Below are 17,902 nucleotides of genomic sequence, written 5' to 3' on the forward strand. Positions count from 1 at the left end.
CACATTTTGTGGAGAAAAAACAATTAAAAATTTAAAAAATAGTGATAATTCATTCTTTAGAAACTCTAAGTACATGATAACCACTATTTTGATTAAAAGTAAGACCCAACTAATACATTATACGTGCTTCCTAATAATATTGCATTAAAATTAATTCTAAAAGGTTCACAATTAACATAAAAGTAACATAACATCAATATAACTATTAAAAGTCGACAGGAGTAACAAGCCAACCCAGCATTCGAACATGAATTCAAATAAATTGAAAATTGCAATTCATTTTAATTTATCTGAGTTCGCGCTTTAGATCCCGCTCCTGGAGCGGGATTGAAATGAACTGAAATAATCTGAGGGCATAAATTCTTGGCAATTATTTAGAACGCCCTCCTCTACTACAATTTTGATGAAATTAGGCTCATTCAACGCTGTTTTTGCATGAAATGAAAGAATCTGGCAAAAAAAGATGTCGCTCTGCCCTGAGAATCGAGATATTAATCATTAAAGTTGACAATTATTCAGATTAAGCAATCACAGCCACGACGTATTGCGACATGAGCACTGTAATCACGCGTACCCAACATCAATTAGTTCTTAAAAATAAATATTCTCTGCTTTAATTACACAAATTCTCTGCTTTATAAACACAAAATTATTATAAAAACAAATTCTCTGCTTATGTCTTTATGGTTAACTTATTTATGACATAAGTATTTTTGAACTCAAAAGGATATAAATGTACTATTCATCATGTTGGATGTATTCATGTCCATATTATATTATTTTTTTTAATTCAAATGGATTCAAAAAATCAAAAGCGCAAATGTCTAAATGAATTTATTTCTATTTCAAATTATTTTCGTTCGTTGGGAACTCATTTACACTTCATTTGCGATGCAGTTACATATCTGCACTCTGTTAAAGAGTATTTATACTAACCGTAATACCGTATGCCATAATCTGTAAGAATTGACTGATCACAATCGAGTATTCCTCTCTTACAATCGAATGAAAGAAGACTCATATCGACTGATTGGTCAATCCTTACAAATTACGGTATACGATTAGTACAAGTATAAATGCTCCTTTAGACTATATAATATATTGCCTTGAATAAGAAATATTTTGCAATAAAACTTGTTTTGACTTATATTTTATGAAGATATGAAGCCTGTTAAAAAGTCAAATTTTGCAATTTCGCTCTTCAAAACATTATGAGTGCGTTCCATTTTCACGCTTATATTGCTGCACTCGCGCAGTGTTTCTCAACAGACCATGAGCCCGCACAAGCGCACATTCCCGATTCGTAGAAATAAATAGATACGTATGTAAAAAAGAGAACAGACGCTTTATTTAAAACGCAGTACGTTTAGTACAGCGATCAAATCTCATCACAGAATCTGTCTAACTTGCGTCTCCACTCAGCTACTCGTTGCCCGGCGATATGCTCTTCATGTCTTTAACCAGTGGCTCGATGCAATCTGGAGTTCGGCACGGGTATAACAATATTATCCTAATTGTCTATCAATAGCTACGTTCAACAGAATGTTCATTTTACAACTGTTGGAAGTTTTCTTCGCGCTTGTTCCGGAATTATCGTTAATTTTCATGTATTCACGGGGCAAGTAAACAGCTCATCGATATCGAGCCGTCAAAACACGAGCATATCTCGCTTCTGTTCTAATCACGCTGTCTATCTCAGATGGCACGCGACCCCCCTTGCGCAAATCCCGAAAAGCTGACTATCGCGTACACGCTCCGTGTGCGAATATTCAGTTCGCTGCGCGCGCCCGATTCCGATCGATAAAGATCACATAATCAATACTCATTCTCAACGCATCTTCTCAAATTAAGTGCGAACCAACCGATTTGTCGTCGCGTATCGCCGGTGTTCTGTCACTTACCGTGACCGATATACGCGGACCGCGCGAAAACATTAAGTGCGTGAGAATAACCAGAGTTTCCGACGAGATTTGCCGGTCTCGTTATTGCTCGCATTTTGTCGAACGATTGTGAGAAATCACTCCAAGTCGTACCTAGTGTAAACTATCTGTGCATTCATCTACCGAACACATCGATCATCGCAATTATTGTTACGAACATCGCCTATCACCCGTTTCGAAGAAATCGTTATTCATATCTAGAATAAATCAAACTTATTACAACAAAGAGAATCGTCGTCATTACAACCGCCTTGGCGAGCGAACCTTCCAGACAAGCGACACAAAACAGCGCTGATTGGATTATACTTTTAGATCTGTATGTATATATATAATCCAATTAACGCGAAAAAACTTTCAACAATTGTAAAATAAACATTCTGCTGAATGCAGCTAATATTAAACAAAAATAAATTATGCTTACAAGTACTGTGAGCGTAAAATGGATCGCACCCTATAATGAATAAAATGATATTCTCTTTATTCACGATGCAAAAACATGTTTTTATACTAACAATTTATTCCCTATAAGTAATATTGCGTCAGACCTTTTTGGCGTTTTTTATTTTGCTGTAAAAACGCGTGCAGAGTCGGATTTTACAAATTAGTTCGTAAAAAATTATAATAAAATTATGTGCATTTCAATTACACTATATTACAAATCAGATAAGATATCAGAATATTTCTATTTTGCGTTTTTAAAAAAAGATCGCTCTGTATGAGCCCTCAAGTAACTTTCCCGATTATATATAACAATTATAACGCTATTTTAGCCATTATTTTTGCTGCATAAAGAAGTTTATCTCCAACTAGATGTTTCCATAAGGTGCGTTCAACAGAACGTAATATATTTGTCACAAGTTTTATAACCGCTTTATGATTACAGGCTGACATAGGACTATTTTTCTATATCTAAAAGTATAATCTAATCAGCGCAAAGAAAACTTCCAACAGTTATAAAATAAACATTCTACTGAACGCAGCCAATAGCTGATTAACAATTCTTTAATATGATTGGTTCCTAAAACTTAGATCCAGCGAAAAGTTAAAGGCAAGAACTATATTAAAATAAAAAAAACGCGATAAAGAAAAACGGCTACGAGCCAAAAATCAATCATTATAATTTAAAAATAGAAACATTGGAAAATAAACAATGATATCTTTTAGTTAAAATTATTACAAACTTTAATAAAATGTGCCGGTTATAAACAAACGTTTCAATCGCGATCGGATCATTATCAATGTTTACATATAAAATAATCAGTACGGTAAAACAAATATAATAAATAAATTACATGTGGTTCGAACAAAGAAATAATATATAAAAAAATATGAAAAAATACTTCGCTCTCTCTAACTGTTTTTGAACGCTGATATCAATAATTAAACTGAATAATAATCCTGGTGGCAGTTAAAATGTAAGGGAGCATGTTGTCGAGGCATGATTAATTATTAAAAGCTGATTGATATTTGTATCTTATTCTAGCAGTTAAAATATCCAAGAAGATTGTCAAAACATGATTATTTCTGTTAATAGGGAGATATACTACTATAAATATGTGGACGCGCGACAGAAATAATATAATACAATGAGATAATACATTACTAACATTAATAAAAGTTAAAATATTGTATTATATAATGTATATCAATATATACATATATAATATTAAATAAAAATAATTTAGTAACAGTTAAAATACGTAAGAATAGATTTAGTGAAGCGTTAATCAAGTATTATTAAAATCTCAAAATTGACTCAATAGTAAAAACAATTCAATTCTTTCCACGATTACAATTCACTTCAGAATTTGGGGGTGATGAAATCAGTTTCCTGGATGTTACTATATCTATCATTGGAAACGGGTTTGGAGTTGATTGGTACCGTAAGCCGACCTTTTCAGGATGGATTCTGAATTTTAGTTCTAACCATCCCATGACACAAAAGAGAGGGACGATTCTTTCGCTGGTTGACAGAGCTTTTTTACTATCAGACTTTAAGTTTCATACACAGAATTTGACGTTTATTATTAACATTTTATTAGACAATGACTATCCACTGACCTACATTTTTGACACAGTCAATCAATGTATAAAAAATTTGATTAGAAATAGACACATAACACATAGAGTTTTGGCTGACAATGTCGGGACGAGTGAATCTGTTTCTTGGCTTACGGTACCATTCATTCCGTTCCACATGAAAAAGTTCAAACGTTTCAATAAAAACAACATCAGAATATCTTTCCGTAGTCTCAATAAATTGAACAAATACATCAAAGTACAGAAAGATATTTGTCCACATACATCGAAGAGCAATGTGGTCTACAGGATTTCGTGTGGTGATTGTGATGCTTCATACGTGGGACAGACGAGCAGGAAATTAAAAACCAGGATTGCTGAACATCGCAATCACATTAGATACAACACTTCTGGGCGTTCTGTCATAACTGAGCATAGGAGCCAGCTGGATCACGAATTCCAATGGGACGAAGTCGTAATCTTAGATGAAGAGCCTTGCTATCGGAGACGTTTGGTTTCCGAGATGATTAATATCAAGAAACAAAAGAATGGTCTCAATTTACAGACTGATACCGATGGCCTTCACAAAGCTTATATTCCCATCATAAACAAAGTTTGACTTTCGATTAAGAATAATCCGTCTCCTCTCTCAGTCTGTGTTGATCCGCACTACTGAACGTATATAAAACTAGACACGTAATGTCGTTCTTACATATCGGTGCTTCTTACTGTATTTCATAAGTTTTTAGTTCGTATTGGACATTTATGTTTAAGTTACACATGGATTCTGGTGAGTTTATGAAAGAATTGGGATTATTATCTTTTGGTTATATCTTCAGCATTTTATTATTGCATTTAAACGTAGCCTTATGCTAGTGGTGGTTTATTGTTTTTTAATTTTACCCTTTTATTAACTAGAATTTCATCGAAATAATTGTAATACTTCACGACAATTCAATCATGCGGGAATTATGGTGGAGACCAAGACTCACCCGAATCGATAACATTCGGAACATGCGATCATTTGCGACGATTGATTGAATTCTATTACTTGTTCGTTATACTAATGTCTGAAGAGGGCTCAAACCGGAAGCCGAAACTTGTAACAGCGTACTCATTTACTAGTTTATAGTCCAATTTTTTACGTGATGTAACAATTCTTCATCGCTATTAATATAATATATATTTTTATGAAAATTTAAGAAATATGTTTGACTCTTACTTCGCCCGAGATTGAGTTTTTTGTTATTAAAATAATCATATTAAAGAATCACTAAGCGCTAACTAATTAATTTTCTCTGCTGAACGCAACCAGTCTCTCCAACTCTTAAATCCATTTTGCAATTGCATATAGTTGTAAGAATTGATCAAAGTCGAATATGAGTTAATTCTCTGATAGCCAAACCTGCGGAGATTTTGAGCAGAGCCTGCTACCAATTTTTGATTGCAGAAAAGCAATAAACTGTATACAGAAATTGTACTATCAATGTCAGCAAACTGCTGTCAAAAATATGACAAAACATGCTAACATGCTATGCTAGCATATTGATGACAAAAACCGAACAGAGTCTGCTACATATCTGACATCATATTGCGAGCAGATCCTACTGACATAACCTGATTGGCAGTAGAGATCGAGCAAAATCTGCCATTTTCATATACAGTCTCGTCACGAGATGAATTTCTCTAGATTTGCTTGTAAGAAGAAAACGTCCAGGAGAGTCCTATAAGAGTCGGCGTATGTAAATCGAATAGTAGGCAAGTCTCCTAGAGATTCCCAAACTCTTTCGGAATGTGCTTTCTGAATCTCCGAATATTTTTTTTACTATTTTATAACTTTCTCATATATATTGTTTGAAATATGAAGTAATCAATATTTTAGCAATAAAATTGTATTGAGAGATTGTTTCCAGTTTTCATTAGTATATATAAATTTATAATTATATACAATTATGTATAATTATATATTATCGTTTATATATATGTACAAAAAATTTCTTATAAAAAGCTAGGTCAATTTAAATGAAAATGACAGATCTTGCTCAGTTTTTGCTGCCAATCTGCTATCAAGTTATGTCAACAGACTCAAATCTGCTATTAGATTCTGTCTGCAGGTTCTGTTTGATTTCTGTTGCCAATCTATTAGGTTGGAATTAGGTTCGGAAAGTAATTTCGTTTTTTCCCAACAGAGGACTTATTGTATTTTTTCACAGCCAACTTCATACTTAAGTCGCATAATCATTATATATTTTGACAACTGATATAACAAGGCTTGCTCGTGAAAAAAGTTCGATTGATTCTACGCAGTAGTTTTTGGTTGGTGCCCAATCAAATATGGAAAGTGAAAAGCAGCATTTTCGGCATATTTTACTTTTTTACTATCGAAAAGGTAAAAATGCTGTTCAGCAAGAAAAAAATTATCCGATGTGTATGGAGAAGATGTATTGACAGAACGCCAGTGCCAAAACTGCTTTGCAAAATTTCGATCCGGCAATTTTGATGTTGAAGATGCACCACGTTCTGGAAGGCCAGTTGAAGCTGATGAAGACACAATAAAGGCATTAATTGATGTAAACCGGCGAATAACATCTTGTGAGATCGCTGAGAGATTAAATTTATCGAATTCGACCGTTCATGATCATTTGAAACGCCTCTGATTGAAAATCGTCTTTCACTTTCATAAGAAAAAACGAAATTACTTTCCGAACAACCTAATATTTGCATAGAATATTAACAAGTTCTGTCGGCAGAACAGGAGCAGAATGCGACATCAGCTCATGCAAGGTCAGTCTGCTAACATTTTCTGATCAAATCTGCTACCAGTCTGTTGACATCCTGCTAACATTTTGCTATCTAGGTTTACATAGCTACAATCACTTACATTTATGCTTATGCAAAAAAGGCTTAGTAAAAAAGACTTTACACAACACCATGTGTTATATTACATTCATATTGTTGACAAAGTGCGAAGTTATAAATAAACAAACAAAGTAAACGGCGAAGTTATAACGTTGATGTTATGTTACTTTTCGTTTGTGTCGACTAGATTTTTTCTTGAATAATATGGATTTTCTGATTAATTATACAATAAAAAGGCTAATAGAATAAATATAATGAAAATGCCCCCACGGCTTTTTGAGTTAACTTTTTTTGTAAAGTAATTTATATAAAGACGCTTATGTATCAAATTTTAGATTTCTATATAGAGACGTGACAAAGTTAAAGCGAGAAATCAATTTTTTTACAATTTTCGGATTTTAATTTACATTGCAAAGCACGTTTTATATCTGTCCGGCACCAATTTGATTCTCCATGAAATATGTTATTAAACACAAAAATCTAAGAGACACGTATTTTTAATACAGGCGCTAACTCCTGTTTAAGGAGTGAAACGCCTTTTTAAAAAAGAACGAAAGAAAATTTATTTCTCTTCCGAGCCAAATATCGTCGAAAGTATAAAAAATGGAACAATTTTTTAAACAAAAGTTGTACGGTTTCAAGAGTACTTCAAAGTTGTGAAGAAAACAAATTTTTTTTTGTTAAGGTATATCCCCACCACGTTTTCTCAAATTTTTCAAATATTTTTACCAAATTAACGATTTCTTTTCCAAATTCAACCATGTATAATAAAGTCAATATTATAACATATCATTTTTTAGAATTAATTATAAACGCTTCTTTATATACTCTATCTATGCTTATGTGAATAAATAATTATCATCGAAACAATAAGATGTATGATAAGATGTTTCAAGTAAAATTTGTATAGTTTTCTATATGCTTAATTACTATGCGTGCATGCGTGCATGCGTACGGGCACAGTATATTAGTACAATAGCACAACTCTTTTGATTTTATGTTGGCCAAAATAGAGTATGCATACGTGAAATAAGTAAGTTGCCCCGTCTCTTTTCCTCCTTTTTTTTATTGCTATCTCTCTCTCTCCCCCCCTCCCCCCTCTCTCTCTCTCTCTCCTATTTAAATAAGCCTTTCAATGTTCCACTTAAACATTTGTCTTTCAAGCATACATAGTTCATAATAGAAATTTAAAGGGAAATATTATGTATAATGTCCATTTGAAATGTTGTATGAGAAATCTCGAGAGATTGCTCTAATTTTTGTGAAAAAGTGAACAAAAAGAAACATAGAAAATCAAGAAAGGATTTTTTTTTATTTGTTGTATTTTAAACTTATTTTTTGGACATATACAGGTATGTATAAATTTCTTTTATATCGCTTTCTTATATTTTCATAAATATACAATTACATAATATTTCTTTATACAAATATACATTTTTAAGTTAATTTAATATTTTTCCTAATTTTCCTATATTTTTTTCTTTATTTTTCAATATATTTACAATTTATTTTTATTAATTTTCATAAAGATTAAATTATTTCATTGCAATATCAGGTTTATTCACGTCGCATGTTTTAATATGCTCCTACAATAGCTTACTCACTTCAACGAATTCGTTGGATTGCGATGCGAATAAATCTAGTGAGTTTTGCGAGGAATTTTGACAAAATAAAAAAAGGATAAAAAAAGAAAGAAGAAGGTGGTAACCGTGGCAACGCTAGGTAACTTATTTATTTCACGCATGCGCACTCCATTTTGACATTAACAATCACAACACTAACATCAAAGGTCGACAGAGAGTTGCGCTACTGTATATACTATAGTGCGTGCGTGCGTGCAAAAGTGTGTAAAAAGTTCCGGACCACCTTAACTATTGAGAAAATAAAAAAGGCAGTTTTTTTTTTAAAGAGGTATTTCATTCCTTAAACAAAACACCCATATAAAAAGATACGTGTCTCTTAGATTTTTGTGTTTAATAACATATTTTATAAAGAATCAAATCGGTATCGGACAGTTGTAAAACGTCTCTTTTAATAAAAAAATAAAATAAAATTCTAAAAAAATTCTAAAAAATTAATTATATTTAGAAATCAAAAAGGATATTTTTTTTATGCAAACTTCGATTTTTTTAAAATAAAAATATCTTATAAACATTTTTTTCACCGATTAAGATAATCTACCATTTAAAAAAAATGGCACATGAATCTCTGTTCAACTTGCTACAAAATATATTTTGTTTAGATTTTTCCAAAAAGTGGGCCACATTGAAAAAAATTAAATTTATATTTTCTCATTAATTTTTTGAAGAAATAAATGACAGGTTTTATCAGCTCTCTAATAGATAAATATCGGATAAAATTGCGGCATTGGGTGCACACGGAGGTTCGCTCGCTGTAATACTTTACGGTGTCGTTTGAGTTTTTGTGTGAGGCTTTTCCTCCTCGTTTCTGTTTGGCCTGCTCTTGATCAAGCCCCGTCCTGTTTACGTTCTTTACGTTCCATCCGAGGTGCTCTCTCAGAACATTCGCTCCCTCAGACCCATGTCGAGGGCATCGATCCCTGGGGCGGGGGGAATTCGGTGGCCGCTTTTCGAACTCTCTTACACCATATATGAAGACCATTACTTCACCTGAATCAGGTTCCATATAACCTAAAACTCTCAAAAGTCCATACTCTTTGGTTCCAGCTCGCTTGTAAGTAAGAATTTTTCAGATGCGCTATCGAATTCTGTTGAGGGAAGGATGCTAGCCAACTTAATAGCGAAAGCCGTTGCAAGTGATTCTCCTTCGCCATGTTTCCAAAACATAGAGGTCTTTAACACGCCGCTTCCAAAGAACACTAACCTCGAAAATAATAAGCGCAAATGCAGTGGTCAGGTCTTGGATGATGAGGTAAAATCTAAGATCCCAGCTGTCACCTCTTCAGAGAAAGGTCTTTTTCTAACCAATTAGAGCCCGGCACGGATAAGGCTCTAGAGACCAATAATAGAGTTGTTAACGTATATTCCAATAATGACGTTCTTCCCTTTGTCGTATACGTTTACTCGGATAAGTCATCCCCGATTCACTTCTCGGTGCTTTCGCGTATCATCTCCGAGTCTGTCAAGGGTGACATTCTTCTTAAGAGATTAGAAGCCGATAAAGCCATTATTGAGGTCAAATCAACGGATGCTAATCGCCTAATTTCTAATCCCTTTGACAAGAATAATCTCAGGGCTTTCATTCCTTCATTCAATGTTTTTCGCATTATTAGAGGCATCGCCCAATTCATCCCGGTGGATTGCATTAAAGGAAACCTAACCTTCTCAGTCAAAATACTAGACGTCCAGCGTCTTGAATAGACGTATGTTGGTAAAACAACATACGTTCTTTCGAGAACAGTTTGCATTAAATTCGCGGAACAAACGCTTCCCAGAGAAGTTGCCTTATTTAACACAACTTATACTTATCCTTTATACAAAGTCGATGCGTACGTATCTAAAGTCAGGATCTGCTACGTATGTTACAAAGTTGGCCACATAGGTAGAGATTGTAAAAGCACTAAACCTCTTTGTCTCTTCTGCGGGCTTTCCCGCGAAGAAAGTCACTCTTGCACAGCTAACCAATCGCAACCGAGATGCATTAATTGCAGAGGCGAACATTTAGCAACCTCTCACGCATGTCCAGTCATTGTTAAGCACAAAACTGTCCTTAATTTAGCCGCACAAGAAAACATCCCTATCGTTGAAGCCAAAAGAATAGTTAAACTCTATCTTCCCTCCCTTTCCACAACGTGACGTATAATTTTAAAAATTTCCCCTATTTGAAACTCCCCATTTATCCTCTCTCTAACTCTTCCGTTTCCACTCGTAATGCACCTCGCTTCTCTCCTTCTTCCCTATCTATCCCTCTACATAATCAATACCAACGCCTCGGTTCTGACAATCTAGGAGGTTCTCACTTGCCAGACACTTATCCGAGTTACGCCAAAGTTATGGAATCTTTGCTCAACAGCAAATATACTCCAAGTTCTATTCTAGGAAAACCTACTATTCGAAAAGTTAAAGACATTTCAGAAAAATACCAAATACTATCAGCACTCTCTTCTGGTCATCCATCCAACCTCAGAATATTCATGTAAACACCAGAATATTCATGTAAACACCAGAATATTCTGCTCGTTCCAAATGATCGTATCAGGACGGAACCAGAGGCCAGCGGATATCAATTAATCAATCAACCATCCAATGGAGGAATATGCCCTTGAATCAATCAACGCAAGAAAACTACTCTTCCGCTGCATCAACATTAATTTACAAAATTATCGGCTTTCTGGAAAATTGTGAGTCTCTGATGAACATTCCAGCTGTTACAGATATGATTCCCCGTATTATCTCCTGCTCCGCAAAATTTCTGACATATTGATCACACTTGGCTTTAGTCCTGAATTTCTTACTAATTCTATGAGCAATCCTAACTCTCTCTCCTTCGACAACGCAGTTATATCTTCTGGGCAGATTAATCAAGTTCACTTGCAACAGCATTTATTTTATTAGAACTATGCAGTGGAATTGCTGACATACTCGCGGCAACTTCCCTCAACTTCAATCTATTAACAAAACTTTGATATTCTATGTCTACAAGAGACTCTGCTTCACCCTGCTTCGCCACTCCGACTATCGGCTTTTCACGCTATCAGAAAGAACATTACCGGAATCGGATAAAGAGGTCGTCGGCATTTTATTAAAAAATATCATTTTTATTCACATGAATCTTTCTGATCTTTATCATCCATCTCTCTAGAAATACAGGGCATATCCATCTTTATCAATAACGAGCAGACGATCATTATCAACATTTATCGCTACCTTAATCAACACACATCTCAAGAATGGTATAATAAACTGTCACAGCTCCTTATCATACATAGATTCCAAGAAAGTTCTTATAGTAGGGGACTCAAATAAGCTATACTATGCTGTCTTCCTTGTCGCAAAAATATAAAGATTTTCTATTGAGCTTGTTCAACCGCTTTTTAGCGGAGGGAGTCATCCCGCACTCCTAGAAGTCCTCCCTCATAATCTTTATACCCAAAGCGAACTCTGGTCTTCGTCCGATTTCGCTCTTCCTGTATTCTAAAAATCTTGAAGAGGATTATTTATTTAAGATTTCAATGGCTTGTGGAGTCACAGGCGACTTTATCTCAGGAGCAGATGGGTTTTAGACCCTCCAGATCATGCACAGAGTCTGGTTACTCTCACAAATAACATACATGCTAGTTTTCTTGCCAACGAGATCGTTTTTGCTATTTTCCTCGACCTCACTGGCACCTTTGACAACGTGCTCCCTGAGGTGGTGTTTTCGGAACTCAGAAAAATTGGAGTTCCTGCGAGATTACGTAAATTCGTCGCAAACACTATCATCCTAAAAAAATATTCACTTCGTGAAGGAAGGATGCCTCAGTAATATCTACCACGCTCATAAAGGCACTCCCCAAGGTTCCACGCTTAGTCCATTGCTTTTTAACATCAGCATCCGAGAACTAGAGCTTCATCCGGAAACTCTCTTTCTTTAATATGCTGACGACATTGTTGTGTATTCGTCATCTGTAAGGGTCAAGGAAGCGCTCGACAATGTTCAGTCTTCTTTAAAGATGATTTCTTCATATTTATCCGTCAGAGGTTTGGAACTGTCATCGAACAAGTTCAAATGGATGATATTCTCTAAGAAAAGGAAACCAGCTAATAAAGATTCTAGTCTAAGAATTTATTGTACATAGATAATCGTCTGGTGGAAAAGGTACTCAATATCAAATTTTTGGGCATCACTTTAGTCTGCAAAGAGATATCCACATTAAGCAGGTCATTAAAAAAGGAAGATCTCTGATCAATGTCTTATCATCGCTGTTTGGTGGGGCTCACATCTCCAGTTACTACTTACAATATACAGAGCTGTCAGAGGGGCCATTGAGTACTGTTAAATCTTTGTATTACACAATAATAAACCCTTGTTCTTACAAAAAGGCTACAATATAAACCAATAAGAATTGCCCTTGGCTATAGACAATCCACGCTTATTAATGTTATTTTGTATGAAGCCAAGGAACTGCCGCTTAAACTTCGCTTCGCTCTTGTAACAGAGAGATTTGTACTAAGATCAATGTCTATGAATAATAGCGTAGTTCTGCGCAATCTCCGTTCCATGGAGAGAATTGCCCTGACACCGGAAGAGAGATCCTGTGCTCTTTCATCCTTCGTTTAAATATTATATCCTTAATAGTCTTTTTAAATCTACCTTCCACCCGGCCTTTGAAACTTCTTATTCAGATTTCATCTGGCGAGCAAGATTTCAACAAATTCTTTCAGACACAAAAAATAAGCCAGACTGCTCCGTTAAACAGGAATTTCTACATAATTCTATCAGTTTTCGTGATTCGGCTATCATCTTTTACATCGACGGATCTAAGTTGAATGAGCATGACTGCGCTGGGGCAGCAACATATTCACCCAAGCTGATCAGTTTCATATAAGCTTATCACAGATACCGGTTTTTACGGCCAAAGCTTGGGCGATTCTCCAGACTCTAATTTTGATCCAAGATACAGGATACTTCAAGGCGATTATTTTTTCTGATTCTAGAAGCGTCTCAGAATCTATTAATTCTACCAAGCGCTTATTAAGTATATTATCCATTGGATCAAACGCCTCCTCACTACCTCCTTAAACAGAGGCATTGATATCTTCTTCATATTTATATTTTGGATACCGGCTCATCGAGGTATTCCTGGCAATGAAATTACTGATAAGGCTGCCAAGGAAGCCACTCTTGAAGGCGGTAGAGGCAATTTTAGGCTTCCATCCTCTAACCTGATTTTAAGGACCAATAGAGTCTCTAACTCTCTTCAATAGATACTTCGATAACGCTGGTCCACAAGATCCACTGGTCAACACTACGCTTCGCTATACTCTACCAAAACCTGTAAGGCTCTCAACTGACAAGAAATTGTTCTGATCAACAGGCTTCAAGCCAATCATTACAACTTAAATCATAGTCTCTTTAGGAAAAATATGGTTGACTCTCTGGCTTGCTCTTGTGTTGATCCTACCAATCATGTGATATTTTACTGTTCATTATCCCGTGGCTGATTTGCTCCTCTCTGCAAATTCCTTAAGAAAACTTTTCCTCATAACTCTACTAACATCTTTCCTATGCTTAAGGATCCCCAAGTTAAAAAATGTGCAGACTTTTCCTCTCCTTCTTTAAATCTCTACAATTATTGACTATTAACTTTCCTCCTCCCCCCTCTTTCCGTTTACTCTCCCCCTCTGTTCTCATGTGGTGCCATCTGTCACTGCGGCCGGAGCTTGAAGGGCTGAAGGGTTTTTTTTTAGGAGAGGAGGGGGAGTAAGCGCTGATGTTCTTTCTGCTTATAATTACTTTTCACTCGTGCGGTTTGCACAATTGTCTTTCCTGTGGAAGGTTGGAAGGATCTTGGAAACGACTGGCCAAGTTTACCTCGATAACGAGGATCCGGGCTACTAATATTCGAAGAAGAAGAAGAATAGGCTAAATATCCTGTTTAGGGGAGCCTCTTCCAATGACCTTGAACTAGATATATGTTATCAAGGTCATGACCTTCAGTAACCTCCAACAGATTTTAACCGTTGCTTGTTACTTGTTAAAAAGTTACAATATTAAGAAGGAAAGTTTAAAAATTGTCTTTTTATATTATATTTTTTATATTTTGTTCTATGTAAAACAAAAAATTTGCTACTTTAAAATATATTTTACGACTGTCCATGCGAAACAACTCTAACCCCAGCTCCCCACCTGCTATGGAGCGCACGACTTTTCACGCAAAACGTAGAAAGTCATACGTCTCTATGCGTTACTATATAAAAATAAAAATTATATATATATAAGAAAATAATGTTTTCAAAAAAAATTTTTGTTTTTAAAGCAGGAAATCTATTTTAAAGCAGAGAATTTTGTTCTATAGAATACAATAAAAAATCTTTTTTTTAACTTTTCTTCTTAATAATTTTTTAATAAATAACGAGCGACAACTAAAACTTGTTGAAGGTTATTCAGGGTCATGACCTTGAACATATTAAGAGGAGGCTTCCCTAAACAGGATATTTATCTATAAAATTCCACGTTACAATATTTTGTTAATCACAAGTTGAAAATTAATAATAGCTAAATTATTTTTTAATTTTTAATAATTCCGTAAAAAATAAAGTTTTAATTTTACAAAGCACTAAGTTGGAAGGCAGTTATTTTAGATTCAATTGATATTTATGTTCATTTTGACAAACGTCCGTATTTATTCCTCATCACTATCATTATTAATGGATAAACTTCTTCTGAACAGATTAGTTAGAATTTCGGCAAGCCTTATTATTTTTTATTGATATCGAGTATGATAAATAATATATCACAGCGGCAATATGAAAACAACATCCAATTATGCGTCTACCATTAGGGCAATCACATAGGATCTACCGAAATTCTGACTAATCTGTTCACTACAAAAGAAATTTATCTTGTAATTAATGACAATAGCAATGAGACTAAATACCGACCAAAATTAGTATAAATATCAATTAAATCTGCCTTTCAACCCAATGATTTAAAATAAAACCTTATGTTATGGAATAATAAAAAATAAAAAAATAATTAGCTATCATTAATTTTCAACTTGTAAAAACATTTCAACTTACAAAACATTTCAATATGGTTAACAATAATAGACAAGAAAAGCTACAAGTAGGAACAATAACTTTAATTTTCAAAAAATAATGATTAACATATTAAACAAACTACCGACATTTCAACACCGATCGGATCATTTACAGTAAGTCAAGTAAGAGCGTGGTCGAGTTCATGTTATTAGCCTTGAGATAGGTTCGAATAGTTTCATACGATATATCTAAACCTTTCTACTTCAATTTTGCTTGTCCTTGATGCAATGTTAAGTCAGGATTCCGCGAAAACAGATTCACTATTTTTTTATCGTCTTTTTTGTCCACTTTGCATATCGAGCCACGTTCCGTAAATCATCGACATTTTTTGCCACATTATATCGCTGCACTCACTTCTGTACGAATGATTTCGACTTTTTCATATATTTAGCAGCCGCTAATTGTTGACATTTTTGGACCTTTCGGGTGAGTGCAGAGAAACACAACGTGAGGAACACGCTTCAAAGCATGATGCGTATTTGGTACTCATGGCGCTTAATGTGATTTCTTAATGACAATATTGTGTAATATTTCTCTTAAGAAAGTTCAATGACAACTGAATCTTCCTTGATAATGCATCAAAGATAAAGGTGCCCTCTATGGATTCATGATAGATTTAGGGCGATATCTTTTATTAGCTTTGAGTAAGGCCGACCACGCTCTTACTTGACTTACTGTAGGTCATTGTTGCATTAAAATTGAAATTATAACTTAAAATTAGTTATACGTACTTTATAATAAGAAAAATATAAAATAGAAAAAATACATAAAATTATCATATTCGAAAGTCCATGTGTTTTGTGATTCATAGATTCATACAAAGACTGAAAACCACTCAGCAGGATACTCAATAATTATTGCGGATGACTAAAATTTGCGTCATATAATTAGATATGTACCATATTCGTAGACAAATGTGTACATATCTAATGATATGACGAAAATTTCAGGCTGTAGTCTCGTTACAAATGCTTTGAAGCGTTTAATGGACCAATTAGAAAGAATTTTACAAACTGACAAATTAAAAAACGCTTCAAAGCGTTTGTAGCATCGCGTTGATCCTTAGTCATCCACAATAATTATTGAATGTCCTGCTAAGTGGATTTCGGTCTTTGTATGAATATATGTTTTTAATAAATATGAGTAATACAAATTTATATAAAGAAAAAGTCAAATAGTAAAACACAGTCAAGATTTAACAGTCAAATGAAATAAAAAGAAGCAATAGTGCGATATATGTCAAGAGACGTTGTAACATAAAATAATGACTGTGAGAAACGAAATAATTTCAATATGGGATTTTATAGATAAATAAAAGACATTAGAGATTGATAAAAACTGTTTGTATCATTTTTTCAAAAAATTAACTAGAATGTAAATTTAATTTTTTTTAATGTAGCCCAACTTTTAAAAAATTAAAAAAAAATTTTGTACGTTGAACAAAGGTTCACGTGCAATTTTTTTTTAAGTGATAGATCAATGTAATCAAAATGAAAACAATGTTTAAAAAGTATTTTCATTTTTGTAGAATCGAAATTTATACCAAAAAAGAATAAAAAAGTATCCTCATTAATATCTAGGTGTAATTGATTTTTAGAATTTTATTTGAATTTTTACTAATTGTAAGCTAAAATAAAAAAATGATTAAAAAATCATTTTTTCGCTCTAACCTAATCACGTCTCCATATAGAAGATTTTACATATATAAAATTTAATATGTAAACGTCTTTTTATAAAAATTACTTTAGAAAAAAAGATCAATTCAGCCGTGGGGGCATTTTCACCACACTTATTCCGCTAGGTCCTTTTAATCGTTTTATATTTTTTAAATATATTTATAACTTCTACATAAAGCTTCTGTGGTATATAATGTACATATATGTATATAATATTTTTTATTCGAATACAGTACACAGAATATATATATACATGGTTTGTCCGGAAAGTAATAGGACTGATTTTCTTCCGCCGCGACTGTACTTCGGAGCGTGCTCGCACCGACTGGATTCGGTAAAGGGCGTTCCTAGCTAACGAACGAGCGGCTGATCAGTTGTCTCCGAGCACCTGGAGAGTCAGGACAGGCATTTTCGCGCGACGTGTTTCTGTGAGTGGTATAAGCCGAAAATGCAGCGTTCGTTAGAGCAGAGGTACGCGATTAAATTCTGTGTGAAACTCGGTAAATCTGCGACAGAGACGTTTGATATGATCAAGCAGGCTTACCCAGATGTTGCTTTAGCAAGAAGTGGTGTGTTTCGGTGGCACCAGGCCTTTTTGGAGGGCCGGGAAGAGGTCGCCGATGAAGACCGTGCTGGAAGACCTTCGACTTCGACAAACACCGACAATGTGACTCGTGTGCACAAA

At 34.4% G+C, this 17,902-nt stretch overlaps 1 protein-coding gene across 1 annotated transcript in view; it reads right to left on the reverse strand.

Annotated features, from left to right (window-relative positions):
- The window catches only part of LOC108748841, a 144,132-nt gene that overhangs the window by 99,607 nt on the left and 26,623 nt on the right, over nucleotides 1-17,902 (reverse strand). The gene's annotated exons all lie outside the window — the stretch shown is intronic.

Source organism: Trachymyrmex septentrionalis, unplaced genomic scaffold, assembly GCF_001594115.1.
Source record: "Trachymyrmex septentrionalis isolate Tsep2-gDNA-1 unplaced genomic scaffold, Tsep1.0 scaffold247, whole genome shotgun sequence".
Classification (NCBI taxonomy): Eukaryota; Metazoa; Arthropoda; class Insecta; order Hymenoptera; family Formicidae; genus Trachymyrmex; species Trachymyrmex septentrionalis.